We start from the raw sequence: 19823 nt of genomic DNA, 5'->3' as shown, positions 1-19823 counted from the left end.
TTTTTGATTTATTACAAAGACAAATATTTTACATTAGTTCTAAGGAAAAGTGCTTAGGGGTTTAAATAAGTGCATTTTAATATGTATTTAAAACTAGAAAATATTTTCAAATGGTATAAAATTATATTTAATGTAAAATTAACATCTAAAAACATGAGTCCAAATGAAAAACATTTTAATATTAAAAGATCATGCCCTGTGACGCTTTCTTATTTAACTGCCTCTCTGACTCATGCTTTCTTCCATGACAAACAGGCAGCTTAAAAATAACAACACTTAGCACTTACATCGTGAGGTATGTCTTCAAAGCAGCCTACAAAGATTCGCTAATATATCTCTAAGCATTCCTGCAAGTGAACTAAGTACTAGCTTTTTTATTTTATAGACAGGGAAACAGAGGCTAGGAGCTAAACTGAATTGATCAGGGTTGGTCAGTCAGCTTGTTTAATCTTTGATGCTTCTGGGGCACTGATCACTGTAGCATCTAAGAATTAAATGCATTAATTATGAGTCACATAGCATTGTGCTCAACAGAGTTCCCAAATGATTCTACTGTTCATCTCCTCTATCAGCTTTCCTTGCTGTTTAGTGCGTGTGAGCATTAGAAACTCCTTGTCTTTGTTTATTGTGAGAAGATTTTTTTAAAGGATTTTTAATGTAAAACAAGTGGTTTTTTGGCATCATGTTATAAAGGTGGTTGGGTTTGAGCTCAGTCTTATTTCCTCATTATTAGTAAAAGTCCTTGAGTGAACTTATTTTATCTCTTTCCGTCATAAACTTAGTCCTGGGCACTGTTAGCAGCAGCATCGCTAGGAGTGTTGCTGTTTGTGTGGGTCATAAATAGAGAGATGGGAGACCCTTGTCAGGTTAATATAGTTTATGAGCCTCCAGAGGGTGGGGATTTGAACTGACAATACTCAAAGGAGAAAGAGGAGTTACTTAGCTGTAATTTTCAAGTAGATTATTGGTTCGGATCCATACAGACAACAGCCCTGATTCATCCTCAAAGCACCATCTATCGTGCACTGAATGAGGCAATGGTCGTATGGAAAAAATTGTATGTGATCATGTAATCAATAATGTATCATAATGCATATGCACAAAGGGGCTGGATTTAGATTGCATAGACAATCTTAATTCTGGCATTTTCCAACTTTTCAGTTAGAACCTTGCAATTTGACTTTGCAACTTTAAAAATGTTCTTGTAATGTAATTCTGTATGTGTGTGTAATATATATATTCTATAATTGTGTGTGTGTGTGTGTGATTAAGAACGATAAAGACAGTCCCTGCCTTAAAGATCTTACAATCTTGGTTAATGACAATATGCAACATAAAGATGAAACACACAAGTGGGCAAGGGTTGGACAGAAGGAAGGTGAGATGAAAACACGAGGGCTATGTTTTGGCTGGACTAGCTCTGTGCCTATTGTTGAAAGGGAGGCACGTGGTGAGCTACAATAGGTGGTAGGTTTAACAGACAGAATACTAAGTGGATTTACAAATTTGATGGGTTTGGAAGAACAAGTAACATGACAATGTGAATAATACTGGAACAAATTCTCCATATTTATTCAATAAAATATTTGCAAATCTCTTTGTATTATTCTGTCAGCTTGATTGTCTAATTCTTTCAGAAGTGTTTTTGTTATGTAATATTATACAGTGCACATCCCAGGGATGCAGTCAGGTTCATTGTTACGTAGTCCTACCCTATGTGCTCTAACATCATCTTTCTGATTGACATCTGCAGGCTAAAGATGACCCCGCCTCTACGTATGATGAAGACAACATGAATCAGTCTATTTTTGACCTCTGTCTGGCAGGTACAGAGACCACAACCACCACTCTGCACTGGGCACTGCTCTATATGGTGGCTTATCCCAACATCCAAGGTGAGTTAGGGACACACACAAACCATGCATAAGATTGAAGTACAAAAACTGGCAGAACTGCACATTAAAAAAAAAAGTGCAAGTACTAAAGCTGCTTGTTAGTAGCTGCTAAATTAGATAAGTTGCAGCCAGAGATGCAGATAAGATTTCAGGATCATCATTCTTTGGGAATATATTTCATTTTTTACTGACTGTTGCCTGAGTGTTCAGTCTGGTATAGACACTAAGGAAGACAGTCTTTGCTTCAGTGCTCTCTCAGTCTCAATCTAATACAGATCTAATGTTGTGAGACAGTAGCTGAAGGTGCTCCAAACAAAATTGGAGTTTGGCCTCTGCAATGAAGTTAGAGTAAATTGTCCCGTGCAGTGGTCTCTCAGAAAAGTATAACTGGAATGATAGTGTTCTCCTTTGCTGGGTAGCAGAAATAGTATTCTCTTTCATAATAATATTAATAGCAACATGTGAGATGATTATATCAGAGAAGGAGAAATCATAAAAGATTAGGGTTGGAAGAGACCTCAGGAGGTCATCTAGTCCAACCCCCTGCTCGACTAAATCATCCCAGCCAGGGCTTTGTCAAGCTGAGCCTTAAAAACCTCTAAGGAAGGAGATCCCACCACCTCCCTAGGTAACCCATTCCAGTGCTTCAGCATCCTCCTAGTGAAATAGTGTTTCCTAATATCCAGCCTAGACCTCCCCCACTGCAACTTGAGACCATTACTCCTTGTTCTGTCATCTGCCAGCACTGAGAACAGCCTAGATCCATCCTCTTTGAAACTCCCTTCAGGTAGTTGAAGGCTGCTATCAAATCCCCCCCTCACTCTTCTCTTTTGCAGACTAAATAAGCCCAGTTCCCTCAGCCTCTCCTCCTAAGTCATGTGCCCCAGCCCCCTGATTATTTTCATTGCCCTCCGCTGGACAAAGAGAAGGTAAAAGGAAGGCTGGAAGACCATGGGGGTGGGGTATAGTTGCATAGTATAGAATTGTGATTGGTGAGATATGTGGTTAACAGGCCACGTGTTGGCATTAGTGGTACCTGCTACAATTAAGGTTGCAAAAGAGGTTATACACTGGAGTAACTTTTGCTTTCTGAATGCAATGCCTCCCCAGATTTACACTGACCTTCCCTTGTCCCCTCAGCATCGGAGATCGAAAGTGTGTGCCAGGGTTCAGAGAGCAATTGAGTTGAGTGAGGGGAAGGTTTTTGGACCCTTGGTTCTGGAATGTTGGAGCGGAGGCGTACGCACGCACTTCCAGTTTTAATTGAACGTCAGAAATTAATCCTTGTTAATTATTACTTAACTGCTGTACTAAACCTTTAACACTTGTAAGCTGAGTAACCTCTTGTGGGGTATGTGACAACCAGTGAAGGGTTCATTAGCTCTCAGTAGTTTCTAGGTAATGTTATCTTGCTCTCGGAGTATATTCCCGCTCTCAGAGTTTTGTGGTGATGCAGCGCTTTTCTTGTGGTCTGAATGTGTTGTCGCTCTGTCTCCTACGAGGGCAAACTAGATTCCTTGATTGTGTCACTGAATTAATTTCTTAATAAACAGTTAATGTTTATTTATGGCTCACTCTCAGAGCCTAACTAGAAATACGACAACTGGCAAGACTAATTTTATAAAAGATCCCCAAATCAGCTATCTCATGGGGAATGGGCAGGTGGTAAGACTTTACTGCCTCCTAGTGTTTGTTCAAATGAAATATTTGAAGATGCAACCCAGAAGTATGTGAAAAGTCAAATTATAATTTAGTCATTTGTTCTGGAATTTTAAAATCTTCTTATTCTTTATTTACTTTTATGTTTTCAAATAATTAAAATCCTTTAAATTATTTACTTTATTGTATTCTTATCATTATAATAGTCAAAAGGAAAATGAAAGTGCCCATAATAAATACACAGTGTGCAGAATATATGCTCTTCTTCCATCTCTAAAGCTGAATGCTTTTCCTCAGAGAAGGTCCAGAAGGAGCTGGACACTGTGCTGGGTCCCTTCCTGTTAATCTGCTATGAGGATCGGAAGAACCTGCCCTACACAAATGCCGATTCATGAGATCCAGCATTACTGTAGCATTATTTTAATTACGATCCCCAGAGAAAGCGGGAAGGATACAACGCTGCAGGGATTTCCGATTCCAAAGGTAAAGATTGTTCACTTCGATATGCTTGTCTTCTGTGTAATATCTGTGAAAGAGGTGCCATCTCTCTGCACGTTCATAACCCCCTTCTCCCACTGAAGGGGTGTAGTGCATTAGGAAGCCATGTCAACTCAGGATTCCAAATATATTACAGTCTCTCTCATGTTCTTTTTATAAAGTTTCTTACTGAGGCCTGATTCAGGTAAGCATCCGTATTAAAGGCACCTGCTTAAGCTCTGTTTAAGTCTCTGGGATTTTAAGAATCTCTTTTAGTGAAGCATATAGTTAAATGATCTCCAAAAGAAGGATAGGCTTACGTGCTTTTCTGAATTGGCCCTCTAGGAAATTTGCTTCTCTAGCAAATGCTGAAACAGCCCAACTGTTGTCAGTGTCTTCAAAGCTTGAATATTAGAAGTAAAAGCGGGCTCCATATCACTGGTGACATAAATATTATTGCTTTTCTGTATCGTGGCTGCTGCCGGTAACAAGCTTGAAAATGACAGTCTGAAATAAACAGTTTAATGTCCAGTATCTTCTGAATTACTCCTGGGGAGACAGGCTTGTCACTGTGTGACTAGAGCTGGTCAAAACATGGAAAAACCATTTCACTACAATATTTGAAATTTCAAATTTGTTCCCATCTTGCAGGGTTCCAAACGGAACCATGTTTTTGTTTGTTTTGGGGAAAAAATTCAAAATACCTTTCTAACCATTTTGAACTTTCTACTTTGCAAAAGTTATAGACTGTCAAAAGGACAAATGAAACACTACAATTCTGGTCCCATGTAACTTTTTAAAATATGGAGGAGCTTTGAAAAGTTACAGGGTGGCAAAAGGAAAAACTGGACAAAACTAGACATTATCCCTTCTATTGCATTCAGTGGCAGAAAAGAGAAAAAGGGAGGGGGGAAGAGAGAGAAAGAATAAGAAAACAAACCCCATACATTTAAAAAATGTTGGTTTTGATGAAAAACGGAAACATTTTGAAAAACCGAAAGCTTCAAATGAGTTTTTGGTTTTGAAAAAAGGCCATTTAAATCCAAAACATGTGACAGACAAATCTGACATGTGACCTTCTGCACATTGCAATAAATTTGAACTGAAATTTGTCCATGTCCCTCTCCTTATTGACTTACCTGATGGAGAGAGACTCAGGGCTTGTCTACACCAGCAGAGAATAAATTCTACTCCACATGAGTGTGCCGTGCAGTAAGTGGCTCATGTGGACCCTGCTGGCATGCACTGGAAATTCCCTTATCCTTCCAGTTTCAAATCGTACTACATTCATGTAAATGAGGGAACTTTTAGTGTATGCCAGCGGGTCTACACAGGCCAGGTTGGTACAGCCAAGTAATGACACCCCACAAACTCACTACGTAGACCAGCCCTCAGAGAACTGAACCAACTGCTTCTTCCTTGTAGGGCACCCTCATTGTGCCAAATTTAGACTCTATCCTCTTTGATCCTGAGAAATAGGAGTCTCCTCGGCAGTTCAGCCCAAGTCGTTTCTTGGCTAAGAAAGGAAATTTTGTGAGCAGAGAAGCTTTTTTACCATTCTCAACAGGTAAATGCACTGACCAATAAACACTTCTTTGAGTAATATCCCTATGGGTGCTCCCCTCTAGGTGTGCTATGCCCTGTGCGCCTTTGATTGGAGATATTTCGTAGCAGTGTCCGTTTGGCGCATGCATGCAGTCTTGTGCTCCATGCCATTGTTATGCAGCATTGCACGGGCGAACCACTCTTCATTCCTTCTCAGAAACCTTGGCCTGAGATGGAGCCTTTGCAATTGTCTGTGTTGAGTTTGACCTCAAGTGTATCCCCTTAGCTCTTTTAGTAGTCAGTTTATTATAGTGTTTATTAGTAGAACTTAGTAGTTTAGTTTAAAAAAACTTTACACACACGCACGCATGCACACACACACACCCACACCATTTTGTATTGTTCAGTAAATTAGTCCCAAGAGAAAATTACAAGTTCAGCAAAAATACCTTTGCTTTCAGGTGAGAATGAACAATGTTGCATCTAAAAAGTGCATGTAAGTTAGAAGGTAGCCTGTGGAGATATAAATCATCACCATGTGTACAGAAGGAGTATTTCTTCTGTTATATCAATTATATTAGACCAGTACAAACCAGCAGGATCTTATTAAAGGGGACAAGACAAAGATGCCACATTTATTATGATAACAATTTGATTTATGACTAATAACTAATATCTTAATTCTTATATACACACATTATACCTAATACCTATACACACATACACATTCACACACACACACACACATCCATCAGATGTTCTGCAGCTGCTGCGTAGTTACCAGTCCTGAAGATAGCTTAAGTTCATAGCTTGATTTTGTAGCTTGGGTTCGTAGCTTGTGGCGGCTAACTGGCCAGGAAAGCCAGGCACAAGGACAAGCTGGGTCTCTGTTGGGCAGGCACTGATGTTCTTCCATGTTGGCAGCAGAATGTTACCCAGAGTCTCTCATCTCACCCTTCTTTTTTAAAGGCTTTTAGTTTGGATTCAAAGTCTATAGGTCTTGCTGTGTCATGCTGCCTCTGGGTTTAGATTGATCACCCATCAATTGCAGGCGTGACTTTCAGCCTTGAACCTGGCTTTGATCTTCCTTCTGTTGTTCTGTTGTCCTTTTCTTTTTAGGGTGGATGCTTCTTACTTTGTTTAGGGCTGTTGTCTAGGTCTTCAGCCGTTGGTATTTGAACTTTATCTCATCAGGACAGGCTGGGGCTGGAGGTTGATTCCGTCATTCATACATACCTCATTCACACATCTAAACTAAACTAATAAGATTACAGCAGGGTTTGCAAAAATGAAGGTTGGAGGAAGCTTTTACAAAATGGAGTGAGTATTTTAAAATGGGGTTTGAATTACAATGTGGAACAGAAGTTACAGTGTAGGCAAGTGTAGTGAATGGTGAACAGAAGTTACATTAATAAAGTGAACAATTAAAAACAATTTCATTTATCAGTTCTACACTTCCACCGGAAGAGTTTCACATTGTGAATATGCCTTTGTGTAACAGAAGATTTGGGATAAAATCAAACAGTTCTGAGAGTGCCTGGAAATATATAGCAGAATAAGATGACCATGTTAATCTTCATAATTGAAGGGCAGCACCCTTTGTGTGTGTGTGTGTGTGTGTATAACAGTAGCCTGTTGCTGTTGACCTTTCCAGCTTAGTAGTACTGGACATCAACAACCCCGTGAGTATGGTAAGCTCTCCCAACTCAAGCAGCAGAGCCCCGCCACCCATTCCCCATAATGATCAGCATTGCACAGATAAATCTGTCAAGATCAGTAGACAGCCACCTTTTCATAGTGTCTTCGCTTGTGATTATAGCCACATAAACACCTATAATAGGTGCCAAGTTCTTGCTGATGAGTGGGGGCAGGTGCAGTGATATCCGGGAGTCAGTTTGCTTCCTGATGAGAATGAACGATCTTGCTTCTGAAAAGTACCTGCAAGTTGGAAGATGGCCTGTGGAGACAGAAATCCTTGAGTACTTACCGTCCTTCCCCTTCTTTTCTTCAGGGTCCCGTGTGTGTTTGGGGGAGCAGCTGGCAAGGAGTGAGCTCTTCATCTTCTTTGCCAACCTGCTAAGGGCGTTCACGTTCACCCTCCCAAAGGGAGTGAAGAAAATCAGCACAAAGCTTGTTTTGGGGAGCACGATGCAGCCCCAGCCATATAAGCTCTGTGTTGTTCCTCGTTAGGCTGCAGTGCATCACAGATCAGGAGAAGAATCATTCATCAAGATTGCTTGACCCCATTACTTTCCTCCTTGCAGCTCTTATTCTTTTTCTGGTGTCAGTGTCACACATTATTGCAAGCTGTTAGACCCTGGGCAATGCAACTGAACAGTGCAACTGTTTCATCATTGTCTTGTGCTCAAAAAGTCTTTGTAAATTTCTTCCAGATGTGCCACACATTAAAAAATTACAGCAAAGAAATTTAGAGTCTGACTTTACTTCTCACTGATCTGAAAACTAACTGGTGGGAGGAAGAATTTAAAAAGGGAGATGCTGTCATTTATTAAAAAGATGACAGGGTTTTAATATAATAAATCCTGGAATTCATGTATGTGAACTGTGAATTGAGGTGTTGAATCTGTAAAGATCTATGTGCTACTACTGTAAATCTGTAGCAACTGAGTGTTTCTTCGCATAAAGATCTACTATGCTTTAATCTGAAAAGGTGTTAAACACAATAAAAGCAGGAGGGGAAGGGCAGTGGCAACAAGGGAGGCACAGAGGGAGGAAAATGCAGAGAGGTTGTATGGAATTAGATCTCTGCAGGAAGAACTGGTAGAGCATCAGGGAGGTTCAGCTTTCACAGCTGCAATAGATTTGTTTAGCTACAGACAAGGTAGTTAAAAAGCAATGAAATGCTGACAATAAGTCAGGTTCTCATAACCTTGATTGTCTCTCTTCTGATTGTGAAGTTTCTGAAGTTGCGAGAGGCACAGGAGAACAACTTCCTCCTGGACCAATTTCCCTCCCAGTTGTTGGAAACTGGGTGCATATCAATTTTCAGTTTCATCGTGATCTCTGCATGAAGGTATTTATTCTTAGACACTCCGGTTGGGTTGACGGTCTAATGGGCTAGTTGAGGAAATAAGTGAAATTTATTGGTAGCAGAAAGTAGTTTTACATGCTCGGGAAAGTTGTGGTTAAAGCATTTGCAAATGTGAAAATCAACCTGATTGCTAAACTCCATCTCCTTTTAATGTGGGATGCGTCAAATTCATATGAAACCTGATGTTTATAAGAATTAAACAGACAGTAGTTATGACTAGTGAAGAAGGAAAGGAATACATTTTTAAAGAGGGACTTTCAACAATATAAAACTTTCAGACGTGTTGGTTTTTAATCCTTAGAGCACAGATGTTTTTCTAGCTCACCAAAGGATTAGCATTTTGTGTTGTAACCTTTTCAGTACTATAGACATAAATGTACAAATCAACAAATCTCTTCAGTTCTCACCCCTTTTCTTCAGGGCCTGCTGTTTCTCAGTCCATCATTGTTCCTTTCTGCTCAATCTTGCAGTGAATCCATAGTGCTCGTAGGTGACCTCAGCAACTGGGCAATGTACAGATTCTTATCATCTCACTGCAGGATCAGGCAGGAGGAGAAGGCACATTGTGAGGAATAATGATCTTATTGACATACCGTTATCCAAAATTTATTGTAAAGCGAGAAATAAAAAATGACTGGCTGAGTCAGGTGCATCTAGTTCATGTGGAGAGGGGGGTACCTTAGAAATGTTATTCTTAACTTATAGCTCCTTGCATAATATGTTTTTCTCCAAAAGTGAATGTGGGTCCATGCTTCATTTGCAAGACTGGTTGGTTGGAGTCCCTCTGGTAAGTCTTTGATCCGGACTCAAGAACCAGTAGCAGAGCAGTGAATATCTGCCCCTATATGGGACACTGCTTCCAACCATCTGTTCTTTTCTAACCTTTGATGATGTCAGGAATCAGTGAATACGATTGAAATGCTACTTGGGTGCAGGTGAGTCCCGGCAGGTGGAGTCCATCATCGTCAAAGATTAGAAAAGAAAGAATGGTGACTTACCTGTACGGTAACCGTTGTTCTTCAAGTGAGTGTGCCCATATACATTCCATTGCAGGTGTCTGTGTGCACAGTGCTTTTGAGTTGGAAACTTTTGCCAGGCGAGGGCATAAAAGAGGCACTCACCACCTCTCTCTTAGTTCCTTCTCACTGCCCATGGCGAGAGTTGGAGGTCCCTGTAGCATTTGCATCAGTTAGCCAGCATTTTACAGTTTTAGTGTTTATAGTCAGTAGTATTTAGTACTTAGTTAGTTATAGTTTAGCAGTTTCCTGGTGGATTTTGGTATGAAAAAGTCCCCAGGTTTTGAGCAGCGTGCCACAGGCAGGGCTGTTATCCCTGTCGCAGATAGTCAGAAGAGTTCCTTGACTTGTCTTGGTGAGGGCCAGGTGAGGGATAAATGCCCTATTTGTACCTCATTCCTCACCAGGACTAAAAACCAGAGAGACTTTCTTCTAAAAGGTCACCTCATGAAAGAATTGATTCATCCTGCACTGGTGCCAAGTCCCGATCATGAAGAAGGGAACTCAAAATCAACCAGGAGTCCCCTCCAGTTGTTTCACAAGTCTGATGACAAGCATCACACTTTTAATCTTTACCACCAGCCTCGTCAAAGCGCTCTAGGCATTTTGACATTTACAAGAGCACAAAATTTCAGGCCTCTCCCAAGCTTTCTGGTGAGTCTTCTGGCATGAGATCAAGGCTTCACAAATCCAAGTGCAGTCCCGTCTGAGGCACCATCATTGACTCCGGCTCCTTCAGGGCTGTTGAGACTGGTAGGTTCATCTGTGCCGGGTCCTTCTTCCTCTTTTCAGATGATTCTCTCTGCCTTGGCTCCAGTCTTGCTACAGTCTCTCCTAACGGTTCAGTCCACCAGGGCTCAGTCCACTTCGTCAGCCTTTCTGGGCAATGTTCCAGTAGCTGATATCTGCAAGGCAGTGATGTGGTCGTCTTGTATACCTTTTGCACTCGTTACGCCATCATTCAAGTCTCTTGTGGCGAAGCCAACTCTGGCAAGTTGGCATTACACTCTCTGTTCAGAAGATCCGAAGCTCCTCCTCCTGTAAGGGAAACGCTGATGTATATGTATATTTGCACAATCACTTAATGGAGAAAAAATGGTTACTTACCTGTACAGTACTGTTGTTCTTCCAACAACTCTCCCCTGCTTCCCAGCTACTTCAGACGTTACATATAGAAGTGTGAAGGAATGGCAAGAGAGATGATGGACACGCCTCTTTTATGCCCTCACTTAAAAGCAGGAGGAGAGCAGGAGCACATGCACAGTCTACTGGTACTGCTGGCAAAAGTCTCTGACTCGATTGCATTGGGGGCCTAAGCACCTGCCATGCAATGTATGCATGTGCAACACATCTGGAAGCACAACAGTTCCTGTACAGGTAAATAACCATTTTTCTTTTCTAACCTGTGATGATGGTGGAATCCTGCTGCCTTTATTCAGCTGCACACAGTGGCAGCTCAAAGGTATTCACAGAATCCTGACTTGCACCCTCCACTCCCTGATGGCTCAGGCACAGTCTGGCCTGATCCTGTTAGAAAGGGATGGTTTATTTAAGGCTGGTGAACATAATTTTCACTAGGTAAATGGTCCTTAGTATGTGGCTCTGTTAGGAGAATAAGAGTTACAGATTTTATTCCAATTTATTGCAAGGGTGAAAGAAAATTATTACGGGTTTTTGGAAGTAGGCCCCTTGGATAAGAAATGGGATTTTACACTCTCCTAGTCATTTGTTCCTTTGATCCTTGTGTATAGTTTTTGCAACTGTTTAGTGCCAAAGTGAAGGTTGGGTGGGTGGTGATTGATGTAAGATTGTGTCGCTCTGGGAAACAAGCTGAATCTCTTAACTGCTCATTTCCAGACATTCTAAATTTTTTTTTTGGGAGGGGGAGGTTAAAGGGTGTAAAGATGTTGTCAAGGAAGTGAGATTTGGCCAGGATTTTGGTCCTGCTCCACTCCCATTGCACTCCTTTAGCGGAACAAACAGGATGGAAAATGGGCTTAAGCAACCTCTGGGGATTCTCCTTGCGTAGAAGATTCCCTGGGTGTTGTGAATGTGGCAGAACAGGGAGAGCAGTCTTGTGGAAGGAAAAAGGGTGGCCCGAGTACATTGTGGCCCAGTGATCCTGGGATCGCAGAATGGCCCCAATGATAAAATTAGCTGGCTGGGATAAATTAGAGCATCTGTGATGCTGTGGAGAGTGAGAAGGATCACCACAAAATCATTCCTAACAGTGAATATAATGAGTAGACACGTCCCTGTTCTTGGGGACAACTCAGGAAACAACAACAACAACAACAAAATCTGATAGTGAGTTGAAATGTTCCTACTGGTATCCTGATCCCATAGAGGAGATGGGAATATCACCCCGGTTACAGAGCCCCTGAGAGATCCTCAACAGTGAGAAAAGGACCCTTTCCCAGGAAGGAGGGAGAGTGTGTGGATCTACAGGATATAGCTACATCAGTACTTCCCATTGGAGGGCAACCTGTCTTAACCAGTCATAATGCTGCTGCCCCCCTGTGCAACTACATCCCTCTCTGACCTTCCTCCTGTCCTCGTCCCTCTCCTGCCATTTGCCTACAAATGTTAACACTGCTAGATAGTACGGTGTTCCTGTTACCCAGTAAAGGGGATAATTAGTGCTGACATTGTTATTTGCTGTTATACACATTGCAATACGTTGGTTATTGTTTATTTATTTAAAGACCCAACTTAAAAAAAATATAACTGGAAACTGATAGAACGTGCTGAGAGCAACGCATTCCCCACAGAACTGAAATTACAGCTGGGTGAAATGTTTATCAGCTGAAAAATGCAGTTTTGGTCAACCCAAAACTATTCGTGAATTGGTTCAAGAGTCTCAGCCCATCAGACTATTGGTGCTATGCACAAAATGGCCAGAGGAGGGGGTTAGCTGTGCTGAGGCTACATTTTAAGTGTAGACCTGCCCTGAGTTCTACACAGGGATCTCTGCAGCTTTCAGACTGGGCTCAAGAATAAAAGGAAGGAAGGAAGCTTTTTTCATTATCTCTTGATCCAGGTTGGCCGGTCTGCTCGTAGTTTATCAGCTCTGCCTTTCCTTTCTCTGACAGCAAGAGTACAAGATGGAGCAGCTGGCTCTGTAGCAGCTACTGATGCTCTGTTTTGGCAGCCTGAAGAGAGATCTCTGCACAGGGATTACAGACCTAAAAGTTGCAATATTACAACAAAAAAACCTTCAAAAACAGACTCCAATGAGAGACTGCGGAATTGGAATTAATTTGCAAATTGGGCACCATCATATTATGCTTGAATAAAGACTGGGCGTGGATGGGCCATTACACAAAGTAAAACTATTTCCCCATGCTTATTCCCCCCCTGCACCCCTACAGTTCCTCACATCTCCTTGTCAATTGCTGGAAATGGGCCATTTTCATTACCACTACAAACAGTTCTTTTTCTCTCCTGCTGATAATAGCTCACCTTAACTGATCACTCTCCTTATAGTGTGTATGGTAACACCCATTGTTTCACGTGTGTGTATATATATATTCTCTCTGTGTGTGTATATATATATCTTCCTACTGTATTTTCCACTACATGCATCCGATGAAGTGGGCTGTAGCCCAGGAAAGCTTATGCTCAAATAAATTTGTTAGTCTCTAAGGTGCCACAAGTACTCCTGTTCTTTTTGCAGATACAGACTAACATGGCTGCTACTCTGAAACTTGTACAGGGAGAAATATTACTATAGAGGGTGAATTTCTGTTTCGCCTTGAGTGTCTTCAACTATGGGTACTGTTATGTCTACTTTAGATTTAGGCTGTGAGCTCCTGGAGGTCGAGACCATGTTTTTCTCGTTGTTTGTACAGGGTGGAGTATTCTGACAGCACTCAGTAAAACAAAGTTTCCAGAGAGTGAAAATCTTGCCCGCATGCATCCATTTCTGACTGTAGCTCACCGTATTCAGCCACCACTAGTGTTTGCATTCTTCTACAAAAAGGCTCATAATTGGCTAATTTACTACATGAATGAGATTCATGGTAAGGTAAGCATATCCTTCTCACCTTGGATGTCTGGATTAAGCACCATATAAAGCAGGCCCAGCACAGGGTAGTGGTTAAGGTCTCAGATCCACCCAAGAAAAAGTCAAATATAATCTGAACCAAGTTGTCTTCATCATATGTAGATCTGGGTAGATCTTTAGAAAAGCTGAGGTTAGAGGACAGTTCAGTGGTTTGAGCATTGGCCTGCTAAACCCAGGGTTGTGAATTCAATCCATGAGGGGGCCATTTGGGGAACTGGGGTAAAAATCTGGGGACTGGTCCTACCTTGAGCTGCAGCTTGGACTAGATGACCTCCTGAGGTCCCTTCCAACCCTGATATTCTACAATCTATGTAAAAGGAAAAGGAAAGGAGATGTAACAGTTAATGGGATTTCGTTGCTCTCTATCCCTGCAATGTGCACTGTCCAGGATATTCCAAAACAAAAAATACTTCTAAAAGAATATTAGAGCCGATTGACTTATACAAAGAGATTTGCAAATAGTGTAGGAAGTAAACATGGGGTATTTACTCCACTGTTATTCCAGTGATCAGACTATTGTTGTCCACAAGCACTGGACTGTTGGCTTAATCATGCAAATGTTAATATATTTTGAAAGCTCTGTGAATATTAGTAGAACAAGTGCTTATCTGAAAACATGTTCTTCATTATTCCTCACTTGTTATTCTCCTCTCACTCCGGCATGCCATCAAGAACTACAGATAACAAATAGTGAATGGTGGATCATCTTGAATTGGGGGTTCTCAACTGGGAGGGCTGCAGATAGGCTCAGAGGATGAAAACCATCTTCACTTTGTCTATGACTAGACTGGAGATGGGGGCGCTGCAAAACTGGTTCCTGTTTTAATATGGGAGCTCAATACAGGAAAGATTGAGAGCCACTGATCTAAATGAACAACTGCTGAAATATGCTCACAAACTATTCAGTGCCTTTGTTTGTAGAAGCCAGGGAGCGGCTCTGTGATGAAGTGGGAATGTTCTTTATGTTTTCTCTAAATACTATGTGGGTGCCTCAGTTTACCCTATGCATTTCTTAAGTATCTAGGTGGTGGGATAAGGGTGTGCGATTGTTGCAGAGCCCTAGAGGGCAGGGGTGTGCAAGGGTCTGCACAGAAAATGGCCGACACCCTGTCTCCTGCCAACTGATTGTCTGGGCCCCTCCCCTGCAAAGGTGCCAACTGAAGGTGTTGTAGTCCAAAGAGATCAGGTGACCTCCTGGCCCAGGAAAGAGACGAAGGGAGAGGAGGGGCTGGAGAGTTTCAGTTTGGGGCTGGCTGGGAAAATGGAGGTGAGGCCAGACAGACCTCCTGGCCTTCTCTGGCCCCCTAATGTAAGCAGGGGAGTGGTCCCACTATTGTGGGTAACTTTCCTGGCTTCTGTGCTACCCCAGTGAAGTGGGCTAGCGAAAGGATCTGACTCCTCGCTCCCACTTCCTTTACCCAGAGGCCTCCCTGCCCTTGAGGACTCCCCTTCCTCTCTCCTGTCTGGCAGAGTCCTCGTAACCCCAAAGAGGCTGGGCCCAGTATTCCTGGGGGGCTTGACCGCCCAACCCTGTGGTCACCTAGGACGGGGGCTAGGGTGTCCCCACTCCGGGGTACCCTCTCTGCACTGGGCACCTCCCTGACCCACTGATTATTCCATACAATTTAAAGCAAATATAAGTTGTTTACTTAACAATTAATTTAAAGAAAAGAATAAGGAAAATGAGAAAGGTTATAGGAAAACACCTCACCCTGCTCTGTGGCAGGAAACATTACAAACAGTGTCTCTGGACATCAAGGCACTTTGCAGTCTGTTCCTTGTAGGTCCCAGGCCTCCTTCTCAGGCACTGGCTGTGCTGCAGGGATGCTGCGGGTTGGACACTTGCAATGGTGGTGACCACACACCTCCGGGCTTTGGGTGCTGGGACCCTTCTTTCCAGTGCCAGCCCTCCGTCAGGTTAAGATCTCCCTCCCAGCCTGGCCTGCATGGACCCTTGGCTGGGGGTGTCTTTCTGTGCTGGGCCCTTTGCCCAAGGTCCCCCCCTTGGCTGGCCATTGTTTCTGGAGACTGTCAGTCTCAGGGTCCTGATTTGCCATCGATCCCTTCCCTTTTAGTGCGGGGAGCTAGCAACCAAAACACTCCCACTGAATGTTAGTAAGCGGATAACAGTCCCCTTACACTAAGATGGACCTAACTTAGGGGGTCCTGTTGTCTGTACCAGCCAGACCTGTCTTGGACAGTGTTTCTGTCATCTAAATAAACCTTCTGTTTTACTGGCTGGCTGAGAGTTACGGTGAATTGCAGAAAGCCGGAGGTGCAGGGCCTTGTCTCCCCCAACTCTCTAACAGACTCCTCAGCTGCTGTCAATTGTCATAGCTCCATTGAATTCCCATCTCCACTTCCCCCACAACATACTTTGCAAGGTCCATGGATCTTACACATGCCTATCACAACATGTGGCCTGTCTCATCCAGTGCACTCAATGCCCCAATAACAACTACGTGAGTGAAACCAGACAATCACCGTGCTCTCAAATGAATTCACGCAGGAAAATGATACAAGACAAAAACATCCCGTCATCTTTGGGTGAACACTGTTCAGAAAGCAGTCGCTCTGTATCTGACCTATCAGTCCTCTTCCACAAAGGAAACCTGCATAACACCTTCAGAAGAGAGCCTGGGAGAGAGAACTATTTAAACAGAGCTGTTGCCTCGGTCTGGGGAGAAGACCCAGCCAGGAGAAAGGAGTGGGGGAGTTCCCTCTCTGGGAGAGGCCTGGTGAAGTCAGGCTGGAAGAGAGCAGACCAGACTCTTGTGGGGAAGGCCCTGAGATAAGGCCTGTAAGGAGCAGGGAGACCCATGAGTAAACTGCAGGAGTCCCTAGGGAAGGGAGGCAGTAGGGGAATCCTGCTGAGGGAAAAAGCCACAGGGAGCAGATCAGCAGGCTGGCTCCTGTGAAGGGCTGAAGCACCAGAGACTGAGGCTAGAGACCTCAGGAGATTTAGTTTGGGCAGGACAATGCTTGCTACCAGACCCAGGGAAAGGCAGTGGGATCCCCAGAAAGAGTTGAGCACCAGGTCCAGAAGACAAGTGGATTATTTGAGACTTCAGACTACACCTAGACATTTTGTTACCCCGGAAGGGGTTTGGACTTGCATATCTCAGTCGGAGGGCTGAATGGCATGCAAAGGCAGATGGCCTGCAAGGGGCACTGGAGATGAAAACTCACAACTTTGTGCCCTGGCAGTGAGTGTGCCTCCCATTACGGCTACATCTCTCAGGGGTGGGGATTTTTCTCACTCCTGAGAGATGCAATTTGCTGATGGTTGTTTTCAGCGTAGACCAGGCTGCGGCTTCACTGTCCAGAAGGTGGGTTTTTTTCCAGGGAAATAACTAACACCTGATAGTTATGTCTTTGTAAAATCCAGTGGAGACAAGGCACCTGTAGTTTTTACTGCCAGGTAGCTTGGCAAGGTCAGCACTGTACTCCACGCCTGTGGTTGACCTGGCGCAGTGTACCTTGTGGTAATGCTCCAACCCCGTGGTAATGTTAGGATTTTACAGTGGGTAGGTAAAGAATAGTAGCAATCTGCAATAAAAACAGGCCTTCTTCTGGCAACAAAGACAAAGCCTGAGGGACTGATAGTCGGGGGCACTGCACTGGGACTGTGTCTTTGCTGATAAAGATGTTGTAGTGATTTTTGGGTAAATTGCTGCCTCCCCTAAGGCTGTGGGAGGGTGCTTCACCCCAAAGCAAGGTGTGAGGGTTTGGAACTAACTACTATACAGAGCAACTCCACCAGAGAAGCTCTAACACTGGAAGTAAAAAGGGGCTTAATGCCATTGGTGACATAATATTGTTACTTCCCAGTAACGTGGGTGGCTGCCAGTGACAGCCTTGAAAATGACAATTTGCAGTAAAAACGTTACTGTACAGTACAACTCCCAGTTTACTCATCGCCATGAGATCTTCTGCACACTGAAATAAATGAGGACTGAAAATTGTCAAAGTAACTTCCCTTATCCATCTCTCTCTACCCGATGAAGAGAGATTGAGACATGCAAGCGAATCAACGGCTTCCTCCTTGCAGGGCACCGTCGTTTCCCCAAATTTAACCTCTGTCCTGTATGACCCTGAGCAATGGGAGACACCTCAACAGTTCAACCCAGGTCACTTCCTGGACAAAGATGGAGACTTTGAGAACCAAGAAGTGTTCTTACCATTTTCAATAGGTAAATGCACTCACAGGTGCTGACTTTTCCCCCCCAGTGGGTGCCCTGCTCCACCTCTTCTCCCGAGGCCCTGCCCTCCCTCTGCTTCTTCCTACCCCTGCTCCGTCCCCTCTCCTGAGCCCCCCGCTTATGTGCCCGACACTCGTTCCTCTCTGCCTCCCCCAAGCACCTCCTGCCACATGCTCGCTGCTCTGCTGAGCGCCCTGGGGCCCACCAAACAGCTGATTGGCAGCCAGCCCCCGGGGCACTAAACCACTGTTGATAGTGGGTGCAGAATACCTCATATATTTTTCTGTGAGTGTTTGAGCCCCAGACCACCCATGGAGTCAGTGCCTATCACGGCACTGGCAATTCTAACCTTAACTGGGTTAGTTTGTCAGTGTAGAATTTGAAGAGTCTATTCAAAATCTGTGGACAGTGTAAACTAAACTTCTTTCTCTGGAAACTCCACATGGAACATGATGATCCAAATGCCAGTTCCAATGTGGTTCCTTTCAAGCTTTTCCCATGTCTCATGCCATCCAGCTACCTCTCTCACTCCCAGTGTAAATATTTGTCCTACAGAATAAAAATATGGATGACCACAGAGATTTGCTGAATAATGCCTAAAACTGATTTGCCTTATTCTCACAGGGGAACTCTCTGCTAATCAGTGAGTTTACCCACATAGTGCATGTTGGGATATGTTAGAATGAGAGGAAAAACAGTGCCTGTGGGGGAAGAGCTTTCTGAATTTTAAGAAAAAGTTGAAGAGGAGAAAAATCAAAATGCAAATAATAAAACATCAACTGAAATCTACTTTAGTGCTCTCTATAAGATCCAGCGCTCTTCATAAGATAAAGCATAGTTTTGTTCTAAAAGGCTTCAGACCCCCTTTCCCAGGCTTTAGTGATGGATAAGTGGATTTGATCACTTTGAAGTGGCCATTGGTCTCTTGGTTGGTATGTAGAGTGACCATGCCTCTGGACACCTAAAGGACTTGATGCTTAACTCATATGAAAGTAACTAGGATCCATTCACTCCCAGACATATAGTTGGAAAACATTTGCAAACATCTGTGCAGATATTCCATAGGTGTGAGCCTGGACCTCAGCATCTCCCACAGAAGGTGAATGGGGTTGTACATGGGTAAGAAGGAAACAGTGATGCGGTGTCATAAACAGATAGTTAAGGGTTAATGTCTTTTTTACCTGTAAAGGGTTAAGAAGCTCAGTAAACCTGGCTGACACCTGACCAGAGGACCAATAGGAGGACAAGATACTTTCAAATCTTGGTGGAGGGAAGTCTTTGTTTGTGCTCTTTGTTTTTGGAGGTTGTTCGCTCTTGGGACTAAGAGGGACCAGACGTCAATCCAGGCTCTCCAAATCTTTCTGAATCAGTCTCTCATGTTTCAAAATTGCAAGTAACAGCCAGGCAAGGCGGATTAGTTTTATTTTTGTTTTCTCAACTTGTAAATGTTCCTTTTTTTGCTGAGAGAATTTTACCTCTGCTTGCTGTAACTTTGAACCTAAGGCTAGAGGGGGTTCCTCTGCGCTATATGAATCTGATTACTCTATAAAGTATTTTCCATCCTGATTTTACAGAGATGATTTTTTAACTTTTCTTTCTTTAATTAAAAGCTTTCTTTTTAAGAACCTGATTGATTTTTCCTTGTTTTAAGATCCAAGGGGATTGGATCTGAACTCACTAGGGATTGGTGGGGGGAAAAAAGGGGGGATGGTTAATTTCTCCTTGTTTTAAGATCCAAGGGGTTTGGATCTGTGTTCACCAGGGAATTGGTGAAGCCTCTTAAGGCTGCTCAGGGAGGGGAAGGTTTTGGGGAGGACAAGAAGCGATCCAGACACTGAAATTTCTGGATGGTGGCAGAGTTACCAGATCTAAGCTAGTAATTAAGCTTAGAAGTGTCCATGCAGGTCCCCA

General features: G+C 43.2%; 1 pseudogene; it reads left to right on the top strand.

Annotated features, from left to right (window-relative positions):
* The window catches only part of LOC115657335, a 42864-nt pseudogene extending 35098 nt beyond the window's left edge, over positions 1 to 7766 (top strand).
* The last annotated feature ends 12057 nt before the right edge of the window (positions 7767 to 19823 follow it).

The sequence above is a fragment of the Gopherus evgoodei genome, chromosome 9 (assembly GCF_007399415.2).
Source record: "Gopherus evgoodei ecotype Sinaloan lineage chromosome 9, rGopEvg1_v1.p, whole genome shotgun sequence".
NCBI classification, from domain to species: Eukaryota; Metazoa; Chordata; order Testudines; family Testudinidae; genus Gopherus; species Gopherus evgoodei.
This window is presented reverse-complemented; position numbering and strand designations above follow the sequence as displayed.